This window comes from Nycticebus coucang, chromosome Y (genome assembly GCF_027406575.1).
Source record: "Nycticebus coucang isolate mNycCou1 chromosome Y, mNycCou1.pri, whole genome shotgun sequence".
In the NCBI taxonomy this organism is placed as follows: Eukaryota; Metazoa; Chordata; class Mammalia; order Primates; family Lorisidae; genus Nycticebus; species Nycticebus coucang.
Window position 1 is genome coordinate 3,716,139 of NC_069805.1, and position 19,115 is coordinate 3,735,253.

A 19,115-nucleotide genomic window follows, 5' to 3' on the forward strand; every position below is an offset into this window, starting at 1 on the left:
TTTTACTCTGTGTATCTATTTGATTTTGTAGCAATTAAGTTCAGCTGAGAGTGTGTCAAGATTGGGTAAATACTTCTGTACATCACAGCATGGTGTTCCTCTGATGTATTGAAGTTGAGTTGACTGTTGAATTAGGGTATCTAAAGTAAGCATTAAAGAGCTTTGAGGTCTTGCTTTTAGAATAATGTGTTCCTCTGTTGGAACACTTAAGGTTTCTTTACAGTAACTCAGAAGTTAGTTGAATTTCCAAGTTAATTGCTGAACTCTGCAGAATTTCCTAAAGAGCTTTACCTGAATATCATACTTGCTTGCCAAATTTGTGGCTTCCTCAAACCAAAACTCATGATAAACTACAATATTTTTCCATCATTTCATTGAGTGAAGACAGTACTTGAGTCAAGCTACTGACTACAAAAAAATAAATAAATAAATAAATAAATAAAAAAAATACAAACCTCAGAGGATTTGATCCTCTCAGATTTTCCTGAAGGCCTTTCTAAAAGAGAGGCCATTTTTAAGAGCAACAATGGTAACAATGAAATAAAAATTTATTACTGAACTACAGAGGGCACAGGCTCAGCCAGCTATATAGTTAATTCCATCTAATAGTTGTGCCACTATTTATACCATCTAAACTTAAAACAAATGATTGCAAGATGTCCACTAAAATTTCAAAAGCATCATGTGTTCCTGTCAACTGATAATGGCAAATTTCCTTCAGTTCTTTAACCCTTTCTTCACTGTTCTGAAAAAGAACAGAAATTATGTTGTCAGGTTCTAAAAGCAGTTATGGTGATCAATGGAAAAAAGAACAAACTTCCTCAATTGTCCCCAATCCAACAGATAACTCCATGATTATTCCAAGCACACATTTAGGCCAAAGTGTTTAGCTTGGGTAGATTTCTCTAGAAGTCTAGAAATAACTTTCATTTTGGAAAAAAATCCACTGGACACAATGTAAGCCTGGCCATGACAATACTCCATATTTAGCTACCACTTCTCAGTTATGGCAGTGAATTTTCACAGCCAAAATTTCTTCATCAGCTTCATAAGGCAGGAAGTCTACAAATTCCTCTCTCAGGTTATGAGATTCATCCACAAACCTCACCAGTGCCAGCACAGGTAGGTGCTTTCCCCCTGCTATATCTACTACATCTTCTGTGATAAAAAGAGTGAGTCTCTTGGGCGGTGCCTGTGGCTCAAGAAGTAGGGCGCCGGTCCCATATGCCGGAAGTGGCAGGTTCAAACCCAGCCCCGGCCAAAAAAAAAAAAAAAGATTTAAAAAAAGAGTGAGTCTGTCACTTCCTAAGCGTTTCTTCCCAAATTCAGCTCTTACAGATTTCTAACATCTGTTTCTACTGTATTCTTGAACAAAACTGATGTGTTAACTGATGTTGTCTCAAAGCCTCTTCACCAGAATTTATCAGTGTCACCAGCGGTGACTTGAAAGTGCTTGAAAGTTACCAGGAGTAAGGAGATCATCTGAAATTTCATCAGTCTCATGTCCATCTATAGATGTATATTTTGTTTTCCCATAAGCATAAAGATGCCAAATAAAGATTTCAGATTTCTTTGTTTTCCTTCTTTTCAAGGGTGAGAGGTAAAATGTCTTCATTCTGTTCTTCAACCTCCTCTTCTGTACTAGCATCGCTGTTGTTGGTTTCATTAGGTGTTTTCTTTTTCTTTTTTTATTAAATCATAGCTATGTACATTAATGCAATCATGGGGTACAATGTGCGGGGGGTTTTTGTTATTAAATCATAGCTGTGTGCAATAATGCAATCATGAAGTACAATGTGCAGGTTTTATATACAGTTTGAAATATTTTCATCGAACTGGTTAACATAGTCTTAATGGCATTTTCTTAGTTATTGTGTTCAGACATTATATTCTGCATTTAGTAAGTTTCACCTGTACCCTTCAAAGATGCACCATAGGTGTGGTCCCACCAATTGCCCTCCCTCTGCCCATCATCCCCCACCCCTTGCCCCCATTGCTCCTTTCCCCATATTCTAGTGCTACAGCTTTCATATGAAAGCTATAAATTAGTTTCATAGTAGGGCTGAGTACATTGGATACTTTTTCTTCCATTCTTGAGATGCTTTGCTAAGAAGAATATGTTCTAGCTCCATCCATGAAAACATGAAAGAGGTAAAGTCTCCATCTTTCTTTAAGGCTGCATAATATTACATGGTGTACATATACCACAGTTTATTAATCCATTCATGGGTCAACGGGCACTTGGGCTTCTTCGATGACTTAGCAATTATGAATAGGGCTGCAATAAACATTCTGGTACAAATATCTTTTTTATAATGTGATTTTTTGGTCTTTAAGTTTTTGTTCCTGTTCAGAAGTTTCATTGATTGTTTTTTTTCTGTTTCTGTTTTGCTCAATTCTTGTATATGTTTTCTGTTTTTACTCTGTGAATTGTTCTAATGACTGGTAAGATCAAATTTTGTTTCTAACTCTGATGTTAAGGTCTGATGCTGAAATTTTATCTTAAGGTTTAACAGGCAATGTTTTTTTTCTTAGCTTCTTGACATGTCTGGATTGTTTAAAGAAGCCAAAAAATCTTCCTATGCTATTACTATTGCCGTTCTAAAGATATTAGTTTTCTAGTTTATTTTAGTTTTCTTTAAAACATAATGTTCATGAATAAAAAATAAACAAATTTTAATAAGAAAATTTTTATTAAAATATAACCAGGAAAAAGAGGCATCTAACATAGGTGATAGAAATCATCTCAACTAAGGAAAGAGAGCCTTGTGAAAGAGATATTGAGCCCAGAAGTCAAGGTAATAGAAGAGAGGCAAGATGATGCTTACAGGGTCATTGCCTGTACTGGGTGGCTGGGGCACCAGCCATATACACTGGAGCTGGAGTGTTCAAATCCAGTTTGGGCCTGTTGGATTAGACCCAACAGGCGACAACTACAACAACAAAATAGCTGGGTGTTGTGGTGGATGTCTATAGTCCCAGCTACTTGGAAGGCAAGAGAATCACTTAAGCCCAAGAGTTTAGGTTGCTATGAGCTGTGATGGCACAGCACTGTACCCAGGGAGATAGCTTGAGACTCTGTGTCAAAAAAAAAAGAAGAAGAAGATGCTTACAGACCAAGGGATCAGGAAATAACTCCCTTGAGGTAGATAACAAAAATAGACTCTCAGGCCAGTTAGTCATAGAATATTTTCCACTCAGAAGATAACAGAAGGCAGAATATTCCAACACAGTGAGACAGGGAACAATCCCAACTCTGGAGGAGAGTGAAGAAGAATTCTCTGCCAGGATTCCAGGTAATCTTGTATATCAGATATGAAAGCCCAAAAGAACATGCTTTCATTTCAGAAAATCTAAAGTCTTATAACTCAGCATTTTTGCTGGCTGTGGGTGGCTTACTCAGCTCACTTCCTAGTAAAGGTTCCTTTCACTTTTGGAACACAGTCCTGCACTACCTGTTGTCCATTGCCTGAAAAGCGTTGTTTGTTCTGTTTCCAATGGCAGGTGAGGAACGACAGATATTGTTCCTCTCTCAAGGTCAGTATTTATTTTTAGAGAAATTCATACTTTCTGAAGCATTTGTAAAATGTATAGATGTTTGAGGCTCTTTAACATTTTAAAAGAAAACCAGTTATTAGAATAGGCACTAAAGTAGATATCTTTCCTAGTCAAATTTTATGTTAATAAATGCTAGGAGTGCATCAGTAATCTCCAGATCCAAATTCTTTAAGAACTATCAGGTCATGGAGGCAACATTTTTTTTTTAATTAAATCATAGCTATGTACATTAATGTGATCATGGAGCACCATACACTAGTTTCATAGACCATTTGACACATTTTCATCACACTGGTTAACATAGCCTTTCTGGCATTTTCTTAGTTATTGTGCTAAGACATTTACATTCCACATTTACTAAGTTTCACATATACCCTTGTAAGATGCACCACTGGTGTAATCCCACCAATCCCCCTCCCTCTGCCCACCTATCCCATCTCTCCCTCCCCTTTCCTCCTTCCCCTATTCTTAGGTTGTAACTGGGTTATAGCTTTCATGTGAAAGCCATAAATTAGTTTCATAGTAGGCTGAGTAGATTGGATACTTTTTCTTCCATTCTTGAGATACTTTACTAAGAAGAATATGTTCCAGCTCCATCCATGTAAACATGAAAGAGGTAAAGTCTCCGTCTTTCTTTAAGGCTGCATAATATTCCATGGTTTACATATACCACAATTTATTAATCCATTCGTGGATTGATGGGCACTTAGGCTTTTTCCATGACTTAGTAATTATGAATAGGGCTCCAATAAACATTCTGGTACAAATATCTTTGTTGTGATGTGATTTTTGGTCTTCTGGGTAGATGCCTAGTAGAGGAATTATAGGATTGAATGGCAGATCTATTTTTAGATCTCTAAGTGTTCTCCATACATCTTCCCAAAAGGAATATATTAATTTGTATTCCCACCAGCAGTGTAGAAGTGTTCCCTTTTGTCCACATCCACGCCAACATCTCTGGTCTTGGGATTTTGTGATATAGGCTAGTCTTACTGGAGTTAGTTAGATGATATCTGAAAGTAGTTTTGATTTGCATTTCTCTGATGATTAAAGATGATGAGCATTTTTTCATATGTCTATAGGCTGCATGCCTGTCTCCTTCAGAGAAGTTTCTCTTCAAATCCCTTGCCCAGCTGGCGATGGGATCACTTGGTCTTTTCTTGCTTATACATTTGAGTTCTCTGTGGATTCTGGTTATTAAACCTTTGTCAGAGACATAACCTGCAAATATCTTCTCCCATTCTGAGGGGCTGTTTGTTTGCTTTACTTACTGTTTTCTTGCCTGTGCAGAAGCTTTTTAGTTTGATCAGGTCCCAGTAGTGTATTTTTGAAGCTGCTTCAATTGCCCGGGGGGTCCTCCTAATAAAATACTCGCCCAGGCCAATTTCTTCAAGGGTTTTCCCTACACTCTCTTCTAGTATTTTTATAGTTTCATGTCTTAAGTTTAAATCTTTAATCAAGTGAGAGTCTATCTTAGTTAATGGTGAAAGGTGTGGGTCCAGTTTCAGTCTTCTGCAGGTTGCCAGCCAATTCACCCAGCACCATTTGTTAAATAGGGAATCTTTTTCCCACTGAATGTTTTTAATTGGCTTGTCAAAGATCAAATAATGGTAAGTAGCTGGATTCATACCTTGGTTCTCTATTCTGTTCCAGACATCTACTTCTCCGTTTTTGTGCCAGTACCATGCTGTTTTGATAACTATCGATTTGTAGAGTTGTCTGAGGTCTGGTAGTGTGATTCCTCCTGCTTTGTTTTTATTTCTGAGTAATGTTTTGGCTATTTGAGGATTTTTCTAATTCCATATAAAATGAAGTATGGTTTTTTCAAGATCTTTAAAGCATGACAGTGGAGCTTTAATAGGGATTGCATTAAAATTGTATATCGCTTTGGGTAGTATGGACATTTTATCAATGTTGATTCTTCCCAGCCATGAGCCTGGTATGTTTTTCCATTTAACATTTTCAGCTATTTCTTTTCTTAGAGTTTCATAGTTCTCTTTATAGAGATCTTTCATGTCCTTTGTTAGATAAACTCCCAAATATTTCATCTTCTTTGGCACTACTGTGAATGGGATAGAGTCCTTAACTGTTTTTTGAACTTGACTATTGTTGGTATATATAAAGACTACTGATTTATGAATGTTGATTTTGTAACCTGAGACACTGCTGTACTCCTTGATCACTTCTAAGAGTTTTGTTGTAGAATCCCTCGTGTTTTCCAGATATACAATCATATCATCTGCGAAGAGCAAAAGTTTGATCTCTTTTGACCCTATTTGAACACCCTTGATTGCCTTTTCTTCCCTAATTGTGGTGGCTAAAACTTCCATTAGAATTTTAAAGAGTAGGGCAGCGCCTGTGGCTCAAAGGGGTAGGGCTCTGGTCCCACATGCCGGAGGTGGTGGGTTCAAACCCAGCCCCGGCCAAAAACCACAAAAAAAAAAAAAGAAAAAAAGAAAAAAAGAATTTTAAAGAGTAGTGGAGACAATGGGCACCCTTGTCAGGTTCCTGATCTGAGTGGAAATGATTTCAATTTAAGTCCCTTCAATATGATATTGGCTGTGGGTTTGCTGTAGATGGCCTCTATCAGTTTAAGAAAAGTTCCTTCTATACCAATTTTCTTAAGTGTTCTGATCATGAAGGGATGCTGGATAGTATCAAAAGCTTTTTCTGCATCGATCAAGAGAATTATATGGTCTTTGTTTTTTAATTTGTTTAAGTGCTGTATTATACTTATAGATTTACATACTTTGAACCAGCCTTGAGACCCTGGGATGAAACTGACTTGGTCATGATGTACAATTTGTTTGATGTGTTTCTGGATTCTGTTTGTTAGGATCTTGCTGAATATTTTTGCATCTATATTCATTAGTGATATGGGTCTATAATTTTCTTTTTTTGTTGGGTCTTTCCCTGGTTTGGGGATGAGGGTGATGTTTGCTTCATAGAACGTGTTGGGTAGTCTTCTTTCTTTTTCTACCTCCTTCCCCACCTTGCACCTCTGTCACACCCAGTCACTGATAGCCCCGCAGTTGGCTGATGCAGTTGCCTGTAGTGAACAGATACTCCAGGGGTTTGCACCTGCCTAAATCACAAGGAAACCTGCCAGGCCTCTGCGCTCTGCCTCTCTCTAGCAGGAGGAGGTGAGGCCAGACAGCCTCAGGCACTTGATGGAGGTTGTGTGGTGTTCACTCAGGTCCAGCCCCACCCCTGATTGATGTTACTGACAGAACAGAACAGAACAAGTTTGCAGGATTTTGGTTTTGTTCCTGCTAAATTCCCCTGCAGAAGAGAAGCTTTTTTGAGTTCCAAAGCCCTGTCTTTTTTCCTGCAGATTTGTATTAGGTTACCTGCCAGTTCTATCTTGCTGCCTTCCTTTGTCTATAGGCTGACAATCCCCTGAGGGCCAGGTGCATCTTAGGGTCAGTAAAGTGGTCCTGTGGGACAGCCCTGGGAACTTCCCTGGTCTGTGAGTTGGTACCACCTCAGGCAAATCCTTTACTCACAGGTGGTTGCTAGCCACCTCTGGTTGCCCAGGGAGACAGGGCGTGTGGCTTCAGAATATCTGGGAGTGAGCCGTATTGCTGCTAAAAGACGGCTGCTGCTCCAAGCCTCAGGGAACTACTGCTCTGGTGTGGTTCCCTCTCAGCCGATTTCCTCTCCTCACTCCCATGCTCCAGAGTCAGCACTGACCAGCTGCAATTTAGGCACTGTCCACACCCCTCAAGGAATCACCCAAGAATCTGAACTCCTGGGGGACAGTCTTCCAGACCTCAGAGTGAGAGTGCAGGGGAGTGCCAGGAGCTCAGAGTTGCAGGTAGAGAATATATACAGTTTTATGCCTGGCAAGAGGCATAGTAGGGAAGGTAGATCCAGTTTTTAGAGGGTCTCTCCTGTGGAGTGTAGTGGGAGGACCTTTGAACTCTTCATGTTTGTTTGTGGGTCACTCCAAGCCGTTCTCATGGGGGAGGGGACTACCATCCACTTGGTGATGGATTTTGTCCTTTTGTTTGTATCCTTGTGGTCACAGCTCACCTCAGTGGGGTTGATGTGCAATCTTCAACCTTTTCCCTTGGTGCAGCTCAGATCCACCAGGTTACTTGCTAAATTTTTGTCCTTTAACTCTCCTTCTGGATGGAAGCCTCTGTGGAAAGCTGGCTTCAGTTGGCCATCTTGTCTCCACCCCTCCAGTTAAATTTATAACATAAATAGAAAAATATGACTAATAATTAAGGCACTACAATGACGATGTCTCTAAAAAAAAAAAATACTCCTGTGGCTATACTACCTAACCAAAAAAAATCATAATTTCAGAAACTTAAGATGCAGACAAGATGGGGTGAGATGAGAATGTTAAAATGGTAAATCAATAAAAATTATAACTAGTGATGTCACACAACAGTGTTGACTGTGATTAAGTTATTTACGTAGCAGTATTGAATTAGAACATCTATCTCCTGGCGCCGCTGTGCTACAACCCTCGCGGGAGAGGTGTGCTACAAACCGCAGCAGGAGGCACCCCTGGCCGCGGCCCCAGAGGCAACATTTTGTTCCTTCCTTTTCATGATGTTGGTCTAGTGAGCCACACTAAATTTCCACACAATTTATATTGTGGGGGAATATATTCCTCTGAATCTCAAGGTTTACCTTTTGTTTTGTCATAAGCAGTTGCTTCTGCTCTGAACTGTAGAGCTTACTGCCCATGGCTTGGCTTCAGGTAATTAGCTGTGTGATGTTTGACAGGCCACTTCTCATCTCTAAAGGGAGAGGCCTGGACTAATGGGACTTTATAGTCCCTTTCATTCACTTTTTCAGTAAATATTTATGAGTACGGCCCATTAGTGAACAAGACGAGCAGGGAACCTGCAATTATAGATCTTAGTGAACCTTCAGGGATGATTGACGAAAACAAACCAGGATAAGGTGCAGCCATGATGGGCTCACATTAGATGGGGTGATCTAAGAAGGATTGTCTGAGGAACTAACATATGGGCTGCAAACCAGATAAACAAAATAAATTGGCTATTTCATTTCTACAGGCATTCTAAGCACTGGGAAGGATATGTGCAAAGGTGACAAAAACTTGTGTGGTACAGTGTTGTCTTGAATGAGAGGCAGGGTGCTGGTAGTCAGTACCAGATTTATAGCTGACAGTGACTCCATGGCTCTGCCCTGCTGGAACACTTAACATACCTGAAGCCCAGGTTATGAACAAGATAGGTTCTATAGGTTTGTTCTTTACATGAGTTTCCATGTAAGTTGGAACAACTACAGTTACTTATTACCTGTAATAGTTTCCATTCATCCATTCATGGAATCATATATCAGTCAGTTGTTTGTAACTCAGAGACTTACTGTAATAACCTCTGTTCATAAGTGCAAGTTGTACATAGGTCACATGTTAATGGGAACTGCTTATATTAGACGTCACATGCTCTCCGCAGGTGGATAACAGGGGCCCCGGGAATCACACTGGAGTGGGTACAGTAGTTAAGAATATAAACAAGATTGCAGTCTGAAGCCAATAGGGACCTCAGTGGACCAGTGAGCTCACATGATTTCAGCAGGACTCTGGAGGCCAGATTCAGTAGTCTTGGTCACTGTGAGCCAAAATAAATCCATTTTAAAATTTGCAGAACCACAAACAGCTCATTAGAAACTGCCTATGGAAATATTTTCCCTAAGAAAATATTGAGCTTTGGGAGGCGGATCAAGATGGTGGCCGAGTAACAGTTTCCTTCCATCTGGGCACCGTAAGTCTGGGGAGATAGGACTCCAGGCATCTCTGGCTGGTAGGATCTGCCTATCATCACCCCTGTGAGGATACAAGGAGTCAGCGAGAGACTTCTGGACCCCAAGAGGAGGACTAAAACAGTGGAAAAACAGCAAGTGGTCGCATGTGTTTTCTGTCTAAATCTGCCTGCAACTGTAAGTTCAGTAGCAGCAAGACTGCAAACCAGAAAGCCCTTACCTGTGAACTGTTTTGGTGTCTTTGGACTTGGCACTCAGTTGAACTGCCTTGGGGAGAGCCTGAGCAGGAGTGTGGAGAACTTTGGCCATTGTCTAGGGCCCCAGTCTGAGCCGCTGAGCCAGACGGAGCTAATAGTGTTTGGCTGTGGGTCACAGGGAGCCATTGTGAGCAATCTGCCCTGGCAAGCTCCGCCCTCAGGGTCACAGAGCTAGAATCGGGTGGGAGCTGGTAACCCAGCCACCAAGTAGTCTCAAGGTGGGGTCTGAGCCGCCTTGCAGCCCTAATCATCAGGGGCAGAGTGAGACTGGTTTTGGCACACTGGGTAAGTGGATAGCCACTTCGTCAGTGATTCCAGCAACAAGCACTTTCCTGGGAAAGCTTCTGCTCAGCAAGTTTACAAGTTCAAAGTGCCTTTTAAGTGGGCTGAAGAGAGATTTAGGGTGTCTACCTGCTGGGGTTTGAGAAATCAGCAGCCTCCAGTCGTATCAGAACTGTGATTAACATCTCATAACCCAGAAGACCACGTGTTGCCCACACAATATTCAATAACATATACATACTGCTTGGTTTTTGGTTGTGTTTTTTTTTTTTTTTTTGGTTTGGTTGTTTTTTGTTGTTGTTGTTTATTTTGATGTTGTCGATGTTTTGTTTTTAATTTCAACCTTTTCCATACAGATCCTTTTTCTTTCTCAATTTTTCTAGTTTAATTATAATTTCCCATTGCTGACTTTTTCAATAATTAGAACTTCATTTTTGCTAGTGTTTCTACTGCTATTATTTGGTTTTTCACCCAATTTTATCCCATAAAGTTTTCTGTTTGCTTGTTTTGGTTTGATTTATAGCATTTTTGTCTTTCTTCTCTAGTTGGTGGAGGTGGGGTACTGTGTCCGATCAGGTTGGCAAAGAGCTGCTGACCTCAAGGGAACCACCCAACTGGGCACCCCAAGAAGGTGGGGTTTTTTAAGGTTGTGTCAAAGTACCCTACTGTACACCTATATTGCTCTGTCTCCCTCTTTCTGTGCCTCTGTTCTTTTTGTCAATATTCCTTTTACCCACCCCCTCTCCTTTCTCTATTTTGCTTTTTTTTCTTATCACTCGGTTCTCCTTTCTTTCATCCTTTTTTGCTCTTCATCCGTCTCACCCTTCTGGTCCTATAAACCTTAGTCCACAGGCATGAGAACTTAAAGAGCAAGATGAAGTGAAAGGAAAATTAGGGCTAGGAAACATAAAAGAAATCGCTCATGAGGAAGAATCAGCAGAAAACTCCAGGCAACATGAAGAACCAGTCCAGAACAACCCTGCCAAGGGACCATGAGGTAGCTACTGCAGATGATTCCACCTATAAAGAAATATTAGGAATGACAGAAAGGGAATTTAGAATACACATGTTGAAAACAATGAAAGAAATGGTGGAAACAATGAAGAAAACTGCTAATAAAGTGGAAAATGACCAAAAGGAAATCCAAAAACAGAATCAAATAGATGAACAATATGAAGAATATAAAAAGGATATAGCAGAGTGAAGGAACTGAAACAGTCAATTAGGGAACTTAAAGATGCAATGGAAAGTATCAGCAACAGGTTAGACCATGCAGAAGAAAGAATTTCAAAGGTAGAAGATAAAGTTCTTGAGATAACTCAGATAGTAAAAGAGGCAGAAAAGAACAGAGAGAAAGCAGAACATTCACTGTCAGAATTATGGGACTTTATGAAGCATTCCAACATACAAGTTATAGGAATTGCAGAAGGGGAAGAGGAATGCCAGAGGAATGTTAGCCATACTAGAGAATATTATAAACAAAAATTTCCCAAATATCACCAAAGATTCTGACACACTGCTTTCAGAGGAATATCGGACCCCAGGTTGCCTCAACTCTAACCGAGCTTCTCCAAGACACATTGTGATGAACCTGTCCAAAGTCAAGACAAAAGAAAAGATTCTGCAAGCTGCCAGGAGTAAGCATCAGTTGACCTACAGGGGCAAATCCATCAGAGTGACCGCAGACTTCTCTAATGAAATTTTCCAAGCAAGAAGACAATGGTCATCTACCTTTAATCTACTTAAACAGAACAATTTCCAGCCCAGAATTCTGTACCCTGCTAAGCTAAGCTTCAAAATTGACGGAAAAATCAAATCATTTACGGATATACAAACATTGAGGAAATTCGCCACAACAAGACCAGCTCTACAGGAAATACTTCAACCTGTTCTGCACACTGACCACCACAATGGATCAGCAGCAAAGTAAGAACTCAGAAATTAAAGGACAGAACCTAACCTCCACACTGAAGCAAAAGATAAAACTAAGTAATGGACTCTCACCAAATAAGACGAATAGAATACTAGCACACTTATCAATTATCTCAATAAATGTTAATGGCTTGAATTCCCCACTGAAGAGACATAGATTGGCTGACTGGATTAAAAAACACAAGGCATCCATTTGCTGTCTGCAAGAAACACACCTGGCTTCAAAAGACAAATTAAAGCTCCAAGTCAAGGGTTGGAAGACAATTTTCAGGCAAATGGCATTCAGAATAAAAGAGGAGTTGCAATTTTTTTTTTTTTTTTTTGTAGAGACAGAGTCTCACTGTACCACCATCAGGTAGAGTGCCATGGTGTCACACAGCTCACAGCAACCTCTAACTCTTGGGCTTAAGCGATTCTCCTGCCTCAGCCTCCCTAGCAGCTGGGACCACAAGTGCCCACCACAATGCCCGTCTATTTTTTTGTTGCAGTTTGGCCGGGGCTGGGTTTGAACCCGCCACCATCGGGATATAGGGCCGGCGCCCTACTCACTGAGCCACAGGTGCCGCCCCAGGAGTTGCAATCTTATTTTCAGATAATGTGGATTTAAAGCAACTAAAGTCAAAAAAGACAAAGATGGTCACTTTATATTGGTCAAGGGAAAAATACAACAAGAAGATATTTCAATTCTAAATATTTATGCCCCCAATTTAAATGCTCCCAGATTCTTGAAGCAGACCTTACTCAGTCTGAGCAATATGATATCTGATCATACCATCATAACAGGGGACTTTAACACACCTCTTACAGAGCTGGACAGATCCTCTAAACAGAAATTAAACAAAGATATAAGAGATTTAAATGAGACCCTAGAACAACTATGCTTGATAGACGCATATAGAACACTCCACCCCAAAGACAAAGAATATACATTCTTCTCATCACCCCATGGAACATTCTCCAAAATTGATCATATCCTGGGACACAAAACAAATATCAACAGAATCAAAAGAATTGAAATTTTACCTTGTATCTTTTCAGACCATAAGGCACTAAAGGTGGAACTCAACTCTAACAAAAATGCTCGACCCCACCCAAAGGCATGGAAATTAAACAATCTTCTGTTGAATAACAGATGGGTGCAGGAAGAAATAAAACAGGAAATCATTAACTTCCTTGAGCATAACAACAATGAAGACACAAGCTACCAAAACCTGTGGGATACTGCAAAAGCAGTTTTGAGAGGAAAATTCATCGCTTTAGATGCCTACATTCGCAAAACAGAAAGAGAGCACATCAACAATCTCACAAGAGATCTTATGGAATTGGAAAAAGAAGAACAATCTAAGCCTAAACTCAGTAGAAGAAAAGAAATCTCCAAAATCAAATCAGAGATCAATGAAATTGAAAACAAAAGAATCATTCAGAAAATTAATGAAACAAGGAGTTGGTTTTTTGAAAAAATAAATAAAATAGATAAACCATTGGCCAGACTAACGAGGAATAGAAGAGTAAAATCTCCAGTAACATCAATCAGAAATGATAAATGGCAAATAACAACTGATCCCACAGAGATACAAGACATCATCTCTGAATACTACCAGAAACTCTATGCCCAGAAATTTGACACTGTGAAGGAAATGGATCAATATTTGGAATCACACGCTCTCCCTAGACTCAGGCAGGAAGACAGCTCCTGAACAGACCAATTTCAAGCACTGAGATCAAAGACACAATAAAAAATCTTCCAAACAAAAAATGCCCTGGTCCAGATGGCTTCACTCCAGAATTCTATCAAACCTTCAAGGAAGAGCTTATTCCTGTACTGCAGAAATTATTCCTAAAAATTGAGGAGGAAGGAATCTTCCCCAACACATTCTATGAAGCAAACATCACCCTGATACCAAAACCAGGAAAAGACCCAAGCAAAAAGGAGAATTTCAGACCAACCTCACTCATGAATATAGATGCAAAAATTCTCAAAAAAATCCTAGCCAATAGATTACAGCTTATCATCAAAAAAGTCATTCATCATGATCAAGTAGACTTCATCCCAGGGATGCAAGGCTTCTTTAACATACGCAAGTCCATAAACATTATCCACCATATTAACAGAGGCAAAATAAAGATCACATGATCCTCTCAATAGATGCAGAAAAAGCATTTGATAAAATCCAGCATCCGTTTCTAATTAGAACACTGAAGAGTATAGGCATAGGTGGCACATTTCTAAAACTGATTGAAGCTATCTATGACAAACCCACAGCCAATATTTTACTGAATGGAGTAAAACTGAAAGCTTTTCCTCTTAGAACTGAAACCAGACAAGGTTGTCCTCTGTCACCTTTACTATTCAACGTAGTGCTGGAAGTTCTAGCCAATACAATTAGGCAAGACAAGGAAATAAAGGGAATCCAAATGGGAGCAGAGGAGGTCAAACTCTCCCTCTTTGCTGACGACATGATCTTATACTTAGAGAACCCCAAAGACTCAACCACAAGACTCCTAGAAGTCATCAAAAAATACAGTTATGTTTCAGGATATAAAATCAATGTCCACAAGTCAGTAGCCTTTGTATACACCAATAACAGTCAAGATGAGAAGCTAATTAAGGACACAACTCCCTTCACCATAGTTTCAAAGAAAATGAAATACCGAGGAATATACCTAACGAAGGAGGTGAAGGACCTCTATACAGAAAACTATGAACTCCTCAGAAAGGAAATAGCAGAGGATATTAACAAATGGAAGAACATACAATGCTCATGGATGGGAAGAATCAACATTGTTAAAATGTCTATACTTCCCAAAGCAATCTACCTATTCAATGCCATTCCTATCAAAATAGCAACATCCTACTTTCAATATTTGGAAAAAATGATTCTGCGTTTTGTATGGAACCAGAAAAAAACCCGTATAGCTAAGGCAGTTCTCTGTAACAAAAATAAAGCTGGGGGCAGCAGCATAACAGATTTTAGTCTGTACTACAAAGCCATTGTGCTCAAGACAGCACAAAAACAGAGACATAGACACTTGGAATCGAATTGAAAACCAAGAAATGAAACTAACATCTTACAACCACCTAATCTTCGATAAACCAAACAAGAACATACCTTGGGGGAAAGACTCCCTATTCAATAAATGGTGTTGGGAGAACTGGATGTCTACATGTAAAAGACTGAAACTGGACCCACACCTTTCCTCACTCACAAAAATGGATTCAAGATGGATAAAGGACTTAAATTTAAGGCATGAAACAATAAAAATCCTCCAAGAAAGCATAGGAAAAACACTGGAAGATATTGGCCTGGGGAAAGACTTCATGAGGAAGACTGCCATGGCAATTGCAACAACAACAAAAATAAACAAATGGGACTTCATTAAACTGAAAAGCTTCTGTACAGCTAAGGAGACAATAACCAAAGCAAAGAGACAACCTACACAATGGGAAAGGATATTTGCATATTTTCAATCAGACAAAAGCTTGATAACTAAGATCTATGGAGAACTCAAATTAATCCTCATGAAAAAAGCCAACAATGCCATATATCAATGGGCAAGAGACATGAATAGAACTTTCTCTAAAGACGACAGACGAATGGCCAACAAACACATGAAAAAATGTTCATCATCTCTCTATATAAGAGAAATGCAAATCAAAACAACCCTGAGATATCATCTAACCCCAGTGAGAATGGCTCACATCACAAAATCTCAAAACTGCACATGCTGGCGTGGATGTGGTGAGAAGGGAACACTTTTACACTGCTGGTGGGACTGCGAACTAGTACAACCTTTCTGGAAGGAATTATGGAGAAACCTCAAAGCACTCAAGCTAGACCTCTCATTTGATCCTGCAATCCTATTACTGGGCAGGATAATAATCCTATTATTTCCATCTACCCAGAAGGAAAAAAATCCTTTTATCACAAGGAGACTTGTACTAGACTGTCTATTGCAGCTCAATTTACAATCGCCAAAATGTGGAAACAGCCTAAATGCCCACCAACCCAGGAATGTATTAACAAGCTGTGGTATATGTATAGCATGGAATACTATTCAGCTATTAAAAAAAAATGGAGACTTTACGTCCTTCATATTAACCTGGATGGAAGTGGAAGACATTATTCTTAGTAAAGCATCACAAGAATGGAGAAACATGAATCCTATGTACTCAATTTTGATATGAGGACAATTAATGACAATTAAGGTTATGGGGGGGGAAGCAGAAAGAGGGACCGGGGGAGGCGTGTGGGGCCTTGGTGTGTGTCAGCCTTTATGGGGGCAAGACATAATTGCAAGAGGGACTTTACCTAACAATTGCAATCAGTGTAACCTGGCTTATTGTACCCTCAATGAATCCCCAACAATAAAAAAAAAAAAAAAGAAAATATTGAGCTTTTTTTGAAACTCACATGTAAAGGATTTTTTTTTCCTGTGGATAGATGCGCAGTAATGGGACTGCAGGATCAAATGAGAGGTCTAGTTTGAGTTCTTTGAGGTTTCTCCATACTTCCTTCCAAAAAGATTGTATTAGTTTGCAGTCCTACCAGCAGTGTAAAATGTTCTTTTCTCTCCACATCCATGCCGGTATCTGCAGTTTTGAGATTTTGTTGGTATGGGCCATTCTCACTGGGTTTAGATGATAATGTAGGGTAGTTTTAATTTGCATTTCTCTAATAATTAGGGATGCTCATCATCCCTAATTTTATCATGTGTTTGCTAGCCATTCATCTGTCTTCTTTAGAGAAGGATCTGTTCACCTCTCTTCTCCATTGATGTATGGGATTGTTGGCTTTTTTCTTGTGGATGAATTTAAGCTCTGTATAAATCCTAGTTATTAAGCTTTTATCTGATTCAAGATATGCAAATATCCTTTCCTACTGGGGAGGTTGTCTATTTGCTTTGGTTGTTGTCTCCTTAACTGTACAGAAGCTTTTCCGTTTAATTAAATCATATTTGTTTATTATCGCTGTTGTTGCTATTGTCTTGGAAGTCTTCTTCATAAATTTGGTCCCCAGGCCGATATTTTCCAGTGTTTTTCCTATTCCTTCTTGGAGAATGTTTCTTGTTTCACACCTTAAATTTAAGTCCTTTATCCATCTTGAATGAATTTTTGTGAGTGGAGAAAGGTGCAGGTCCAGTTTCAGTCTTTTACATGTGGATCTCCAACTCTCCCAGCACTGTTGATTGAATAGGGAGTCTGTCCAGCAGTGGAGGTTCCTGTTTGGTTTATGGAAGATTAGGTAGTTTTAAGTTGTTGGTTTCATTTCCTGGTTTTCTGTTTGATTCCATATGTCTCCAGAGTTGGTGGGATGTGGCTGCCTGGATATCCCTAGAGCTGGTGGAATGTGGCTGCCTCTATGATTGCAGAGGGCAGTAAATGGTGCCTAGGCCAGTCTCAATCCTCCCCTAACTTTCTCTCCTGTAGCGTACAAGGCATTTGGTTCCTCTCCGATCCAGTGGTACTGGACTGATGACAACGAAACACCCTACTTGGAGAAGGACACCAGTGTTCAGACCTTCATCTTCTGTTTTTCAAACCACAGCTGCCCAGGTTCTAGCCAGATTGCTGTGTTGCATACATTTGTAGGCACAGTGTGTCATTCTTTTCCTTCTAGATCATCACCGAGGACCTGTGGCTCAAAACCCTGGACCACTACCTGAGCCAGGAAGATGCCATGGCCAAGGAGAGAGAGGAAGTCAGGTAAATAGCCCAGGATTGGGTCTTGAGGCCTGCATATCTGGTGTCTGGGGTACAGTCGTGTAAGTGAGTCTCTAGAGTGGGTGCCATGGCAACCAAATATTATCCTGGGGTCAGAAGGAGAAAGGCAATTTGAGAGACGCACATGTCATGCTAGAAGCTCAAGCCCAGTAGAGATTCAAGATCTCTAAGGAGGAAGCAGGTCTGAATCAGTGTGTTTCCCTCAATGGTGATCTCTTGCGTATCAAGCCTCCCTGAGGTCCCTCACAGCCATTCCCATCCATTCAGTAGGGGTTCCGGCATCCCCCCATTGGAGCCTCCCAGGACATGTGTAGATTGATTAGAGAATCGCTGTGCCAACTTGACAAACTCCCAGGTTTCAATTCAAGCCTCATCTGGCTGTTTTTTCCATTGCTTAAAGTTACAATTCTCGTCAGTGTGGTGATACAAAATAAGGGTATTGTGGAGGACAGAAGCGGTGATTGCAAACGATGGGGAATTATCAAGGGACAATATGCCTGCCCAGGAAAAGAATGGGGGCATCCAAATCCCTGGGTTGAAATGTCCTTCAGAGATTGATGATATCCTCTCAATTCATAAGGAGTTCTTCTCTGTCTTGGTCTCTGTGTGCTTGTTCTCTTGCGATATCCTCAGTATGTGTGTATGTGTGTGCGTGTTCGTGTCTGTTGCCTGTGCTTGCTCCACAGATTTCTAGATGCTGGCAACAGAGGATTGAGAGACCTTAGTGTCTGCAGGCAATGAAGTTTCTGTCTCTCACAAATAGGAGACAGAATGGAGGAATGGTTGTTATTGTAATGTGCACAGAGGTTATGTCTTCATGTGGCGTGGCAATAATGTCTGCCAAACTTTGGTGTGTCCTTGTGTTCATAAGAGGGCCAAGGACAACCCAGTGAATGAATATAAGCACTTGGAACTTTAAAATTTTTTGTTGGGAATCTGTGTGTAAACTGAGGGCGGCCCTAAAAGTGGAGGAGCACAGTGTGCAGAGAGACTGGCATTGTGCCTAACATGGGTAGCTTGGGTAGGTGAGGCAAAGATAAAGCCCAAAGACTTTGCAGGTGGGGAACTGGCAATGAAGGAATAGAGGGTGAGATGGCTCATGGGACTGATGGGACACAAGGAAAGACAACTGTGAACCTTGGTCCAACCTGGGATGTTGTTCCTTTGCAAGCTGTCCATTCACCCTTTGTCCCTGGCCTGAATACCAAGCATTGAGGCAAGCATTCCCCGTAGCTTTTGTCTCAAAGTACAAGTGTTGTGCAGCTGCTTTGCAGAATTGGAGAGTGACAGGGTGAGTGAGGAAAAGGGCCCTTGGCTTTCACCATCTGGAGATAAAGTGAAGGAGAACTGTAGGGAAGAGGTGGTTCCTTCCCTGAGGCATGGGTCCCCATGTCTCCTTGTACATGTGTGGCCTTGTTTCTGGACATGTACATGCCCACAAGAAAAGGTGGCCAGAGAGGGGCCATATTTACAGACTTTCCAGTGGAGGGCCTTGTGAGAGTGTCCTCTGAGCACAAGGATCCCATGCTTGGAGAGCATGCCATTTTGCCCAGGTAACATGGAGCCAAGCGTAGGCTTCCACCCTGCTTCCTCTTCTGAAAAAGATGCCTGAA

The 19,115-nt window shown here is 40.5% G+C and overlaps 1 pseudogene; it reads right to left on the bottom strand.

Moving 5' to 3' along the window:
- Positions 1–576: 576 nt before the first annotated feature.
- LOC128578967 (52 kDa repressor of the inhibitor of the protein kinase-like) lies at positions 577–8,262 on the bottom strand (annotated as a pseudogene).
- Positions 8,263–19,115: the final 10,853 nt, after the last annotated feature.